Source organism: Aphelocoma coerulescens, chromosome 3 (genome assembly GCF_041296385.1).
Source record: "Aphelocoma coerulescens isolate FSJ_1873_10779 chromosome 3, UR_Acoe_1.0, whole genome shotgun sequence".
NCBI lineage: Eukaryota > Metazoa > Chordata > Aves > Passeriformes > Corvidae > Aphelocoma > Aphelocoma coerulescens.
The window spans coordinates 19,218,475-19,231,054 of NC_091016.1; the positions used below are offsets into that span (position 1 = coordinate 19,218,475).

Genomic DNA, 12,580 nt, shown 5'->3' on the forward strand with positions numbered 1-12,580 from the left:
GACCAAAGCAAGATTTAAGTGAGAGGCATAAAGCAGAACTCAGTCAAACTGCAGAACAATTTGGATTGTAAATGGCTTTGTAGAAACACCTTGGAATACGGACAGATTTCTTTTTCTGGTGCTCTTGAGCCTATATTCAGGAACTGAACCTAGTGACCTCTTTTTGGAGTCAGCATTGATCTTGGGTATCTATCATTTGCCTACAATAAAACAGACTGCCAGGAAATCATCATTTCAGACCACAGATGGAAAGAGATTCTGTGGAAGTCTAACACACAATAGTTAGTTTTTGCCTGAGAGTGTTTTGGTCAGATACAGCACCATTGGAATTTACAGGAGGGAGAACATCACCTTTAGCAAGGGGTCATCCTCAGCATAAGTACAGTTTGCTACACTCACAGCAGAGATCAGGGGATTTAGCACCACTCTAAAAAACATTGGGGATACTGAAGCTACACAATGAAAAATAGAGAAATTATAAACCATCAGATTTAAGGCTGTTGCTTCCTGGCTGGTTTGTTTTTTTCACACAGGAACCCCCTAATCTAAGGCATAGACCTTGACAGCAGGGTGAACAAGGAGAAATTAGTTTGTACTTCTTTTTCCCCTTCTCATAGTAGAGTGCTCATATAATAGTAATAATATAATATCAATATTTTAGATATTAAAATCTAGGACAAACATCTCTTTTTTTCCCTTTTTCCTCCATCTTATGTTTATTATACTGCTATCTGAAAGTGTTATATTTCAGTAATTTATTTTCACAAAAGAGCCTATTTATATTTTTATAACTCAAGGCCTACAGCACACACCATATGAATTGTGTCTGCTTAATCTGGAATGTTTCCATACTACATTTTTTTCAGAATATTTGTCACTGTGCAGTACATCACAAGCACAATTCACAGTTGTTATCAGCTTCAGTTGCAGCTGTGAAAGCTTTGCATTCTTTATTTTAGAGATGTCCAATTTGGAATCTTACTATTCAAATACAAGGGTCACAAGTAGTTACTGTTAATAATGTTACATATCTTGCTTTTTAAGTAAAAAGTAAAATCCAGGTCTTCAGTGGCATTTAACTACAGAAACCTTCAGATGATCACCTACAATCCTTTATTCAGTTCAGGATACAACATCAAGCACATGCAACAAGTAAAATGGGTTCTACAGGCCACATTCTTTAAAACTTTAAAGCATTTCTAAAATACAAGCCATGGTAAACAGCAAGTTTTTTAAGGGGAACAAAAAAGAGAATGTGTTAATGGAAATATATCCTGTCAATTCAAATATGGAGATATGGGTGACATTAAAAAAGTTAGCCTGTATATCACCTGTCACTTACTTTTCTGGTGGTATTTTAATAAAGTCTAAGATCATGAGCCTACTGTGAAGAGAATTTGGGAGAATAACAGCTGCTCATCTCTAATAGCAATCATGTAACTTAAGAAATGTCATTTTAGTACTTTCAAGGAACAAAGGAAAGGAAAACACTCCAATGACATGGCAGAACATCTTAAACAGAGGAAGATCCAACACTCCCATGTATAATATGCATGCTTTCCTAAAAATGAAAACCTCAGCATTTAAGTTGGCCAAAAACCATAACTTCCAAGCATTCTCTTCAAATTCTTTAGCTAAATTTAAAAAAAAAAAAACCACCAAAACAATTGGAGCATTATCTATAAAAGGTACTGGACATAACTATTTCTGTGTTTGCTACATTTCAGGGTAGGTCTGATAGCACCAACAGGTTAATGGGTGAAAGAGCTAAGTGCTAATTAAAGAAAAAGCTTTTATGTCAAGCCATTACAGTAAATCTCTATAGTCAGTGTACAATTCCTTAAACCAGCAGGCTAGAGTGGGTTAAAGAAAGAGAAAATCCTATCATATTTAATGCTTCTCATGCCTGATCTAGCTACCTTTTTATGAGTACTTCACTATTTTCCTCTACAGAAGCAAAACAATGTCTTCTAGTGCTATTTAATGTTCATAAAATAACCGATTTTCAAATAAAAACATTAATATAAAAACCCTAAAATGTAACCTATTTTCCTTTTGAAATAAATTTTGTCCATCAAGAAGAACCAATGAAAGCAGGCTTATAGAATTTGAAGGTAATAAAGTAATGATTCCAAGTATTTTCTTTTCCTACTAGTTACATTGTAGTCAGAAAATTTCTTCATTCTACATTAAGGAACAACTTATCCAAGCTAACTTCCTTCTGAAAAAATTAACTGAGCTTTTATTATGATTGCATTTAGAATGCTTATATAGAAATTTCCTAAGCTTTTTCCAGAGCAAAAACAGTTAAATGTTTTAATTAAACCACTTTTCCTTGAGAGAGATTTCCTTTACAATGTTTTTAATATAACTCAACATTGGCTGCATCTTTCTTGACAGATGGTATTTCCTTAACAGAGAATGTCTCAAATGGTTTATGTATAACATTCTTTCTAAAATTCATTTCCTTTCTGTGTAAGAAGTTAATACACCAAGAAAAAAAAAACAACCAGGAATGTTTCATGCCATGTGGGATATAACAGTTCTAGAGTTTTGCTTTAAATTAGCCGAGTAATGTTTTTGTAGAAATATTATTAACGTGGTTGAAGCTTAACATTTGGAAAACGGAAAAATACTTGCCCACAATGCAGCTTCTCTCCAGATCCCACTCCAACATTAACCTCTCTTTTATGTTCTACTGCTCAGTCCCACGTCTGGTGGAAATCTGACAGATCTTAGTAAGGTTCAACTTAGGAGAGAGATGTTAACTGGGTGATTGTTTTCAAGAGCAACAGACTGGTAGTTCTGTAACAAATAGCTCCAAAACCAGAAAGGAAAGTTCTTACAACTTCACTCCAGAATCATTCAAGACAGTGTAATCAGTAGAAAAGCACACTACAATCTTTCTCAGAAGGAGGACAGACACTGAGGTCGCAAAGAAGTAGATGCAGCTCCTAAGGGTGGGCCACTCCCCCACATTAACACCAAAACACAAGTTCTTAAGAGGGAGACTTGTACTGGCTGAAGGCAGAAGAACTAAGGTTCCACAAGCAAAAATCCTGGGGAAAAGGAATCTTTGCAGGCTATTGAGGCCAAAGGTATTGGATTTGCAGCTGGTAATATACACTCCCTGTAAAGGTTGTAAACTTTTGGCTAAATGGCTGGAGAGCTACAGTAGTAAGAGTAGTCCTTAAGTGATAAAGAATACCAGTTGAAATTTCTTTTCCCTCTTGTTCTGCTATAAACATTCATTAAAATATTACTTTTCTAACAGATCAAATAATTCTCGGTACTGCTGAAAATTTTTATTCTAACATATTCTGCAGCCTGTGGAACTATAAGTGCAATATTTGGCAATTACGATTTTCCATTTTTTGGGCATCTCTGAGCCAATATGTCATTTTGTGACACTTCTAGTAAACATTATCATCTATGTTAATACAGTGTACATGGAGAATATCTTGCACTGAAATCCAAAGCTACCAGTTTCCCTAAATGTTAAGGTTTGCCTATTTTATATTTATGAAAAAATGATGTATTTCTAAACTTCAGCAAAAGCCTGTCCTAAATCTGCCTCTTCCAGCTACTTTTGTATTTCAAGACCCAGTGAGAGATCATGGAGATTGAAAATATAATCTTTCCTTCTAATATGCAAACTCATTTTAGCTTTCTGCTCATAGCAATGCTACCTTTAGTTCTGAAGGCAAGCTGAATGCCCAGAGCTCGTGATAACAAAGCTTTGGACAAGATGTGCAGTGCCAGTTTGCCTAAAAGATTTTTATGGATGCCTTACATAAAGTTAAAAAAGAAAAAAAGCAGCTGCATTTAGCATCTCTATTTGCCACTGACTACACATAAAATGAATAAGGAGCTGAATGAACTTGGAGTCACAGACAACATGGGAAAAACTTAAAGCTTCCCTTTACAACGGGGAAGGATTTCCTACAGCCACTTTGGGGGCCGGGTGCTCTTGCAGGAGGGTGAAGGTCTGCTAAGCTGCAAAGGCACAGAGAGAAGGAAGACCATCAGAAAATCCAGCTAACATGTGACTGAAATAATGAAATTTGCTAATGCCTCTAAACTTTTCATAAGGTTCTTTCTCCAATTAAAAATAATTGCTATTAGTATGTTTTCCAAGAGAACTACTGCACAGGGGTGCTGTGTAACACATCATATTTGTTCTTCAATGGACCAGCCTACTGCAATTACTTCAACAAAACCCATAAAATTTCAGCTATTTTTCCCTTCAGACAACAGATAATACGTATTCCTGTGCTATCAACAACCATTTTAGCAATATCCCTGTTGTGACTACTCCAGCTACATTTGCTTCTGCCTAAACTTAATTTTCATACTTCCATAACTAGAGAGCCACTGTCTCAATTTTGCAGCTCAGTCATCTCTCAAGGTCCTTTCATGGCCTGCTGTAATTAGAACACACACAAAAAAATAGCTGCTTGACCTTTGACAACTTCGCAGGCATTTGTCTTTCAAAAACTATTAAGGTGGCAGACAATATGAACATGCAGCTTTTTCACCCACTGTCATAATCTAAATGAGATGTGCTGTTCACTTCAAGCATTGCCTTAAACTGTGGGGGTTTTTATTGCTTAGTGGAGTTGACACTGTTTAACATCTAACCCTGTATCCAACAGAGGTGCAAAACTAAATGCTTCTCAGTATTTATGGAAAGATCAAGATTCTTTCTTCAGAGTAGGACTGAGATACAATACATACAATGCCTATCTTTATTACAACACAAGTGAGAATATTCTGTGAGATACATTTTAATAGAAATTATTATTCCAAGTATATTTTGGAAATTGGGATCTCAAGATAGACTAAATTATGGCAAAATAATGAAGTATTCATTTTGTAATGAATGGTAGACCAATGCAAGCACTGGAAGTAATGGATAACTGCAAGGATTTCATTTAAAACTTGGTATTCAAGAGAAAATTTAAATCTGATGTTCCTAATAAAAGAACATACTTCTCTGAGCAAAGCCATAATTTTGGGAGAGACACACCCTTTGTCACTTCCAATGGTTAGAAATAGATGAGTCTGCAAAACATTTAGTGTAAATCACATTGACACATGAGTATTTTTTTAAGGAAACTCTAGTGCAAAATCTATCCATCTCATGGAAGCAGCACAAAATGCAGCAAGACCAATCCTTTTCTGAAACAGTCTATCACCAAAGTCTAGAAAGATCAAACACAACCAGAACACTACATTCCATCTTCCTAGACAGTCTGTAATTATTTAAGAGAGATTCAAACAAACCAAACACCCCCTTTCCAAATGTGAAATGCATGCCAATTCCCAGGACATTAACTAGGAATTCCACTATCTGATGATGAATTACACATAAATAGCTCACTGGCAGCCCATCATTTTTACTTGTCCCAAGGACAAATCTACTGACCTGGGCAAGAGATCCTAAAAGAAATTGCTAAAACTGTTTTTCTTTTCGAAGGAATTCATGAGTTAAGCTGACAGATTTAGTGGTGTTTTCACACTGAAGAGGGAGGATCAGAAGAAAGCTATTGTGTGTGTAGGAGGCTGAAGGGAAACGATTAGCCTTACCTTACCAGAATCTACAGGTTGTCTCAATAACCTTGGCATGAGTGTATTACCTTACACCTTCTAAAATGCTGTACTCAAGAAAAGAGGATTTCCATGAGTGAAGAGTTTAAAAAAAAAAAAAAAAAAAAAAAAAGGACTGGTTCCCAATAAAGACTTAACAGGTAAGTATTTCTTTTACTTGTTTTGCCCTTTGAGAAATCTTTTGCAGTTCTCCTTGGCTTTGTCAAGAACCAAGCAATGACTTCCCTGGAGCACATGGCCACCAGCTCCAGCTGATACAATCTCAAAAATTTACCCAGCAGAACCAGAAACAAGCTCCAAGTTTTGACCACAGCCTGAAAGCCCATCTGCAGCCTGGCTCACTTGGAAGAGTTAATCTTCCGTGGATCAGCATGTGGTCACCACTGTCTCCTGGGTTATCATGCCAGAAGTGTTAAAAGTTGTTTTTCAGGGAGGACAAAACATGTAACTGCTATTCAGCGAGTAGAATGCTCAAGAAATTCCCACTGTACCACAAGAATTTTGTGGAAGAGTTAGTCAAGTTTATGAGAAAAACTCATTGAGTTAAATTAAAAGTGTTTCATCATGGAAGTTTCTTAAAAGTAATAGCACAGGCTGCAGCAATTAGAAGAAAAAAGGGAAGCTTTACCAGTCATTAACAAATTTATTACTGTTTATTCTTGCTAAAGTATTATCTGCTTTTTCAAAACCAATGCTCTTTACACTCAAGCAGATCACAAACATGATCTTGATAGCAAAGGGAATTGATCAGCTGAACAGATGAATGATTAGGTATTAAAAACCAGAAGGATCTAGTCCTTCTAGCATCTGAATAATAAAATAAAGCATCTAAAAAACTAAGTGAGCTTTCTCACAATTCCATTCCAAACTAAGACAGATTTTTTTTTTACATTCTTTTCACTAGAGAAACAGTTTATCAAAGCTAACCTGCACATCTCATATAAAAACACATAATGGTAATCCAGAGAACTCATCATTCTCTTACATTTGTCCTCACATTTAGGGAAAGGCAGTCACTCTGCCTGTGATCAGAAGAAAAGGCCTATCTGAAGAGACGTCTGCTGACAGATTGACTCCCTTGATCTCTGAACACTCTGCCAACCAGAAACCTTTCTCAGTATAGTCACGACTTTTTTTTCTACATTTGGGTAAAAAACAGTGATACAAGTTTGGTAACAGTTTTTGGGGTCTTCTTACTTGAGGGGTTTTTTAGGACTTTTCTGGAAACTGAAACTACCAAATGTCTAGCAGTAACTCAGAGAGTTGTAATAGTCACCTGATAGATGCAATTCAGACTCCTTCCCACTTGTGTGTGGGAATATATACAATGCTGAATATCCTCTACCCAGGGCTTTACACTTGCCATACATCTGTTTACAGCTTTAGCTCACCAACTGAAAATGGGGAACTACACCCTGCCCAAGGACATACAAAACAACCAATGAAAACTTCAGTAATCTCCAAAACAAAGCTTGCAGAGAAGTCTGGAAAAACAGAGGCATTTTACTTTGTTTTGATGTTGTAATTTAGCTCCATGAGTGGGATTTACAGTTTCTTTCTGAACAGCTACCTTTCAAATTTCAGAAATACAGCATGAAGTGCTTTCAGAGGTATTTATTACAAAGAGACTACCAGTATCCTATTTGAGCCCGTCTACAACCAAATTGTAAAAACACTTCAAAAGCATTAATCAGCTTAAAAACATTAATTTCTGCATACATTTTTCTACATAAGTAAAATCACATTAGGAGAACACACTTCTTAAACTATGGCTTGAGCTAATTTTAAAGATGGTTGGAAAAGTTTGGCCTACACTGATTAAAATCTATACTTAAATGAAAGGAAAATTTAACCACAAAAACTGTGCTCATTTTAGAAAAACAAGCATATCACTGCCAAAGTGCTGTCCTAAGTTTAGATTGCTGTCTGACTAAAACATTATAATTACGAGAAACTGAAATGGATTTCTAAATGTTTCAAGATGAAACAGCCATTGGGTAATTTGCAAGATATGCAATTATCTTCTGAATTCAAACACATAATGCTAATACTCGATCTGAACAAATGCAGGCTGCTTGTGTGAAGACCGAGGAAATCAATGTTAAACATCAATACCAGCACTAGATAAGAGTAACCATAATGAAATCTAAGAGCAGAATTACTAAGTGATGTGGAATTAATTACTTCAAGAATTTTCTTCAAGAAAAAAAAAAAAAGGTTTGGAATCTTTATCTGTTGCTTCTGTCTCTCCTAGAGCTGCTCAAGTTGAACAGAGGATCCTCAGCACTTTTATCCCTGTTAAAACTGCATCAGGAGGCATTTCACCCAAGCTCTCCTGTGCAGCAAGACAGCAACATTTCTACCTTCAAACACCAGAGAAAGTCTTCAAATAAATTTGAATGGTCATATAACAAATGTTCTGCTACTTCACAATTTACATTCATATATGTATGGGATCATTATCATACTGACCGTGCAAAAGTTAAAAAGAAACAAAAATTAAACAAAATCACAGGCTCACCTCAGATCTCTTTGTCTGTTCCACATATAACCATTGTAAATTCCAGTTACTTTGAAAAGTAAGTTAAATCTTGATCTGCAACAATCATTAACAGTTTGCTGCAATTAACAGGATTTCAAGAAATCAAAGTAAGTTAATTCTTGTTTCAAAATCATGATTGCACGTACTTGTCAGTACCTGCACTGCCTTTTACTGTCTTTGATTTAGGAAGAAAAATTAATGACTTGGTTGTGTTCTATTGCTTGGTTGCCTTTAAAAGACTGAGTGTTCAGTTATCTTTTGACTCTTCTGACTACAGCCCAGTCTGTTGTTTCACTGATTTGGTGAAAGGAGTACAAAATAATCTGTCATTAATATATGAAAGCACACAGGAACAGTGAGCATGTCTAGGGACACAGGAGTTCATATGACCACACCATAATTCAAACAGTAATTTTATAAAGAGCCAGAGAAACTCTTCAGGAAAAATTAATTCTCTTTCTACAAGCAATGTGTGGTGATCCACGTAACTGCTTCATACAGACTCATGAGGCAGTCTTCATTTAGCCTTTGTGGCACCTCTGGAGCTGCCATCAAAGGAGAAGAGCAAATAGAGGTAAATTTCTCTCAACAGTAAGAGATGTTGGATGTCTTAAAAATAACAAAACCATCGTAAGCTCAATGAAAAAGCACCTGAGATTAAGCAATACCTTTCAGAAACACTGGAATGAAAGCAATACCTGCTCCCTTGGTACCTAAAATAACATCAGCAGCAGGCTTTATACCCAAGGATGCCCGAAACAAGCTCCTCAAGAGTCAGGGGAGGTTTAGTATCACACATGCAAAATCTTGGAAAAACATGCTGAAAAGCAGCAAGGTGAAAAAAAAGTTTTGTTCTCAAGCAGAAATCACCTCAGCCTATTGACATATTAAAGGCAAATTAATTTTCTCAAACTCATGAACAGAGAGTGTGTGATAGATAGTGAAGCTACTAATTTTACACTGACAAGTAAAGACTCTCGCAGTTTTTAACCCCTAAGAATATAAGAAACCTCAATACAAACAAATCTAGTTAGGTAAATTAAATTTATTGTATCCAAACAAGTTCAAGTTCACAAGTAAACTAGCTCAGCTAAGAGAAAAAAGCTAGGAAAAGGAAGAGACATTTTGGGTATGTTTGAAGAATTCTGCTAACATAGCTCTATCACATCTCACTGTGCCCTGCTACAGCAAAAAATCGGACAATTCACAATGCAGAATTGTCTTTCAGGAGCAATTTACTTGTTAGGCCAAGGCAACAAATAGTAAAATCAAACTGTGAGCCTTTGCCCACACCCAGAAGGGACCCATTCCAAAAATGCAGCTCTCCAAAAGTTCCATCTCCCCCTCTCTTAGCCCTAAGTGCTGACCAAGCACCATACACATAACATGAACAAGCCAGCTCTCCTCAGGCCGGTGCTAATGAAACATTTAACCAGACCCTGGAGCTCAGTGCCTCTTGTCTGTGTGTTCCCAGCACCGTGACCTGAAGAAACAAGGGAACAAGGAAGGGACAACCTTGAACAAGACCGTAAGTGGAGAAGCGAAGAATGAAATAATCAAAGAAGGACAGAGGAAAACACTGATCATTTGTAAATAATGATGAAAAGGAGGAGGAAAACATAAATTGAGACAAAGACTCTGCATGTCCCAAGAAGCTGGAAGAAGCAGCCAGCAAAAGTAAAAAAATGTGCTTTGGCAAAGCAGAGTTGGGAGGACTAAGGGTTAGCAGCACACTGAAGGATGGGACAAGTGATAGGAAAGAAAAGACATACATGAGACTGTCTAAACAAAAATTAAGAGAAGGAAATTCTATGGGGAAAAGTCTTGGACAGAATCAGGTAGAAAGCCAGCAGAAGGACAAGAGGATTTGCACCTGAGGCAGTTCAGATGATTAAGAATCTAAGAATTAAAATCCTGGCTTTACTAAAAATAGCCGCTGAAGGAGTAAAGACTGCAGGAACAGATAAAACACATGACAGCCTCCCACATGAGAATGAGAAAGGGTTACTTGATCCAGCAAATCCTAACACCCCTAAAACCCCACGTGAGTGTGAAGACAACACCTCATTACACTTCTGTCCAATCTTCTTCCTAGATTGCTTTTGTGGGGAGGGCAGGCAACTCCACAAAAGCAAAACTCATTGAGACTGAGGAGCTGGACCAGACCAGAATCAAGGTCTCCCTGCACAACCTCAGTCTAGCTTTCACAGTAGGGTACAAAATTATCTTTCCTTCAAGATTCTGCCTCACTGAGTACACATGGTGGCCTAGCCCCCGAGGTCTAAATAAAGGTTTGTAAGTGACTTCCCTCTTTCAGCATGGAAACACTTTGGCCAGCAGTGAATGGAGAAAAAACTCTGGAAAGATGGAAGTTCCTTCACAGGCTTATACTCTCTTCGCTCTCACCACATATTCCCTACACATGGCTGACTTTTCTTTTTTAAAATCAGAACTTTTCAGAAGTTTGAGGTGGAGTTCTGATTTTCTGAATGACCAATTTGAGATTTGGTTTCTCAAGGTACAGTTTCACATTATGGTCAACCCACAGCTGGTTTACATTAGTGCAGAAGGAGAAACAGCTTTCATTCATATCAGAGCAAGCACTCAGTGGAATAACTTCCATCCCCATAAAAGTGTTAGATCAACTGTCCCTGAAATCATCCAACCACTAAATCCACTACAAAGAGAGTAACAAGAACCCATGGCCAGCGATGGAGAGCAGTGAGACCACACTCTTCAGCTGCAGCCCACACACTGACCAAACTATGCATTCACACTGTTTAATGGTACCTTGATCTCTTGAGGTACAGCTTCCACTGCAGCTTTGCATTCAGACTATGAGATAATACTATAAAACATGATTACAAAGTCAAGCAACTAATTTTAGATTTCTGTGTTCATTTTAAGACATATTTTGGCTTTGTTTTTTTTTAACCTAGTTTCCCCATTTGTTAAGTAAGAAGCAGGATGGAGGGGGACCCATCTGTTAATCTCTCTGTTTTACAGTGGAATAATCTTACGCTTGAGGAACGTTAAAATATTACCATGCTACCTACAACTGAAAAGTCCAACGGCCCAAAAGCAGAGGCTAGGTAGTGTTTTGAAAAGAACAGACAGCTGCTATGAAATAAGGCAAACATGGTGCTGCTTTCAACCAACAAGCAAAATACACTACTACCCATTAGTGTAGTCCACTCTGTGCACAAGCAAAAGTGGAGATTAAAGCAGTGCAGTGACCAAGAACTGTACTGCAATGAATACTCACAAGCACCAGTGTGAGGCTGCATGCCCAGTTTAACTCCAGGATTTATTTTTTAGTCCGCAGCTTCTTGCAGCCACAGCTATGTGCTGAGCAGCCCGGTCGTGCAAAGCTACGAGCCTTGTTCCAGCACTCACCCTGCACTTACTGCACAAGAGACCATTCAGGTCAAAGTTTAGCTTTGCCAGAGGGCACATCCAGCCCAGACAGCAGCACTCACGCCAATACTAACGGGAAAAGTGACAGCAGACACAATAACCAGGGAAAACCACCCAGCTACAGCTGCAAACAAAACTGACTGGCTTCCGTGTATGTGCAAGTCAAAACAAGACACTCTGTTTTTTCCCAAAAGGAAAGATACTAAGGATGAGACTATAACTACAGGCCTCCGGTTATTTATTCCTCCAGGTGCAACAAAACCAGCAGCACTGAAACCGAGGTTTCGGGTACCGTACACGTCTCACACACAAGGAACGCCTCCGCAGACAGGCTCAAGCGCTCTCCTCCATCGCCGCCGCTCCCGGCCCTCTTACAGCGCGGCGACCATGCCTGGAGAGAAACGGGAGCCGGGTGAGAGCCCGGCGGGCGGGAGCGAACCGGCGAGGCCAAGGCAGCTGCGCAGCCCCGGCGCCGCTGCCACCGCCAGCGCAGCGGCCCGGCCCCCCCCTCCGTCCGTCCGTCCGTCCCTCCCTCCCTCACCTGGGACGGGGCAGCGCCGCGGCGGGGGGAGCTCAGGGAGCCGCCGCGCCGCCGCCATCGCCCATGGGCGCCAGGGCCGCCGCCATGTTCCCGCGGCCTCTGACCCCGCTCACTTCCGGTCACGGCGGTCACGCCGTTGCCATGGCAGCGCCCCGGGCCGGCCTCCCTTAAAGGGGCCGCCCGCGAGAGGGGCTCGGAGGGGCCTGGAGGGGCCTGGTGGGGCGCGCTCGGGGCCCGGGTCGCTCCCGCGGGCGGACAGCGGGGCGGGGCCGCGGCAGCCGGGAGGCAAAGCACGCGTCCTAATTCCGTGATTAGCCGAAAAGGGACAGTGATTCATCGGCCCCACAGCGCTGCGCGAAGGGGAAAACCGTACCACTGGTTAGCTGTGGAATTTGTCATAAAGTAGCCTGTCGGGTGGGAGAGTAGTGGAAAAAGACCGCGGCATGATTTCCACTGCTGTGAGGAGATGG

General features: G+C 39.5%; 1 protein-coding gene across 6 annotated transcripts in view; it reads right to left on the minus strand.

Annotated features, from left to right (window-relative positions):
* LCLAT1 (lysocardiolipin acyltransferase 1) overlaps positions 1-12,213 on the minus strand; it is a 113,930-nt gene extending 101,717 nt beyond the window's left edge. For 4 of the 6 annotated variants that reach the window (XM_069009322.1, XM_069009321.1, XM_069009316.1 and 1 more), the window contains exons 1-2: positions 12,111-12,213; positions 11,867-11,960 (exon numbers count right to left, since the gene is read on the minus strand). The gene's annotated coding sequence lies outside the window, so the exon portion shown is untranslated. Of the gene's footprint in view, positions 1-11,417; positions 11,437-11,866; positions 11,961-12,110 lie in introns of those variants that run through there. The other 2 variants (XM_069009319.1, XM_069009320.1) reach the window with 2 other exon arrangements.
* Positions 12,214-12,580: the final 367 nt, after the last annotated feature.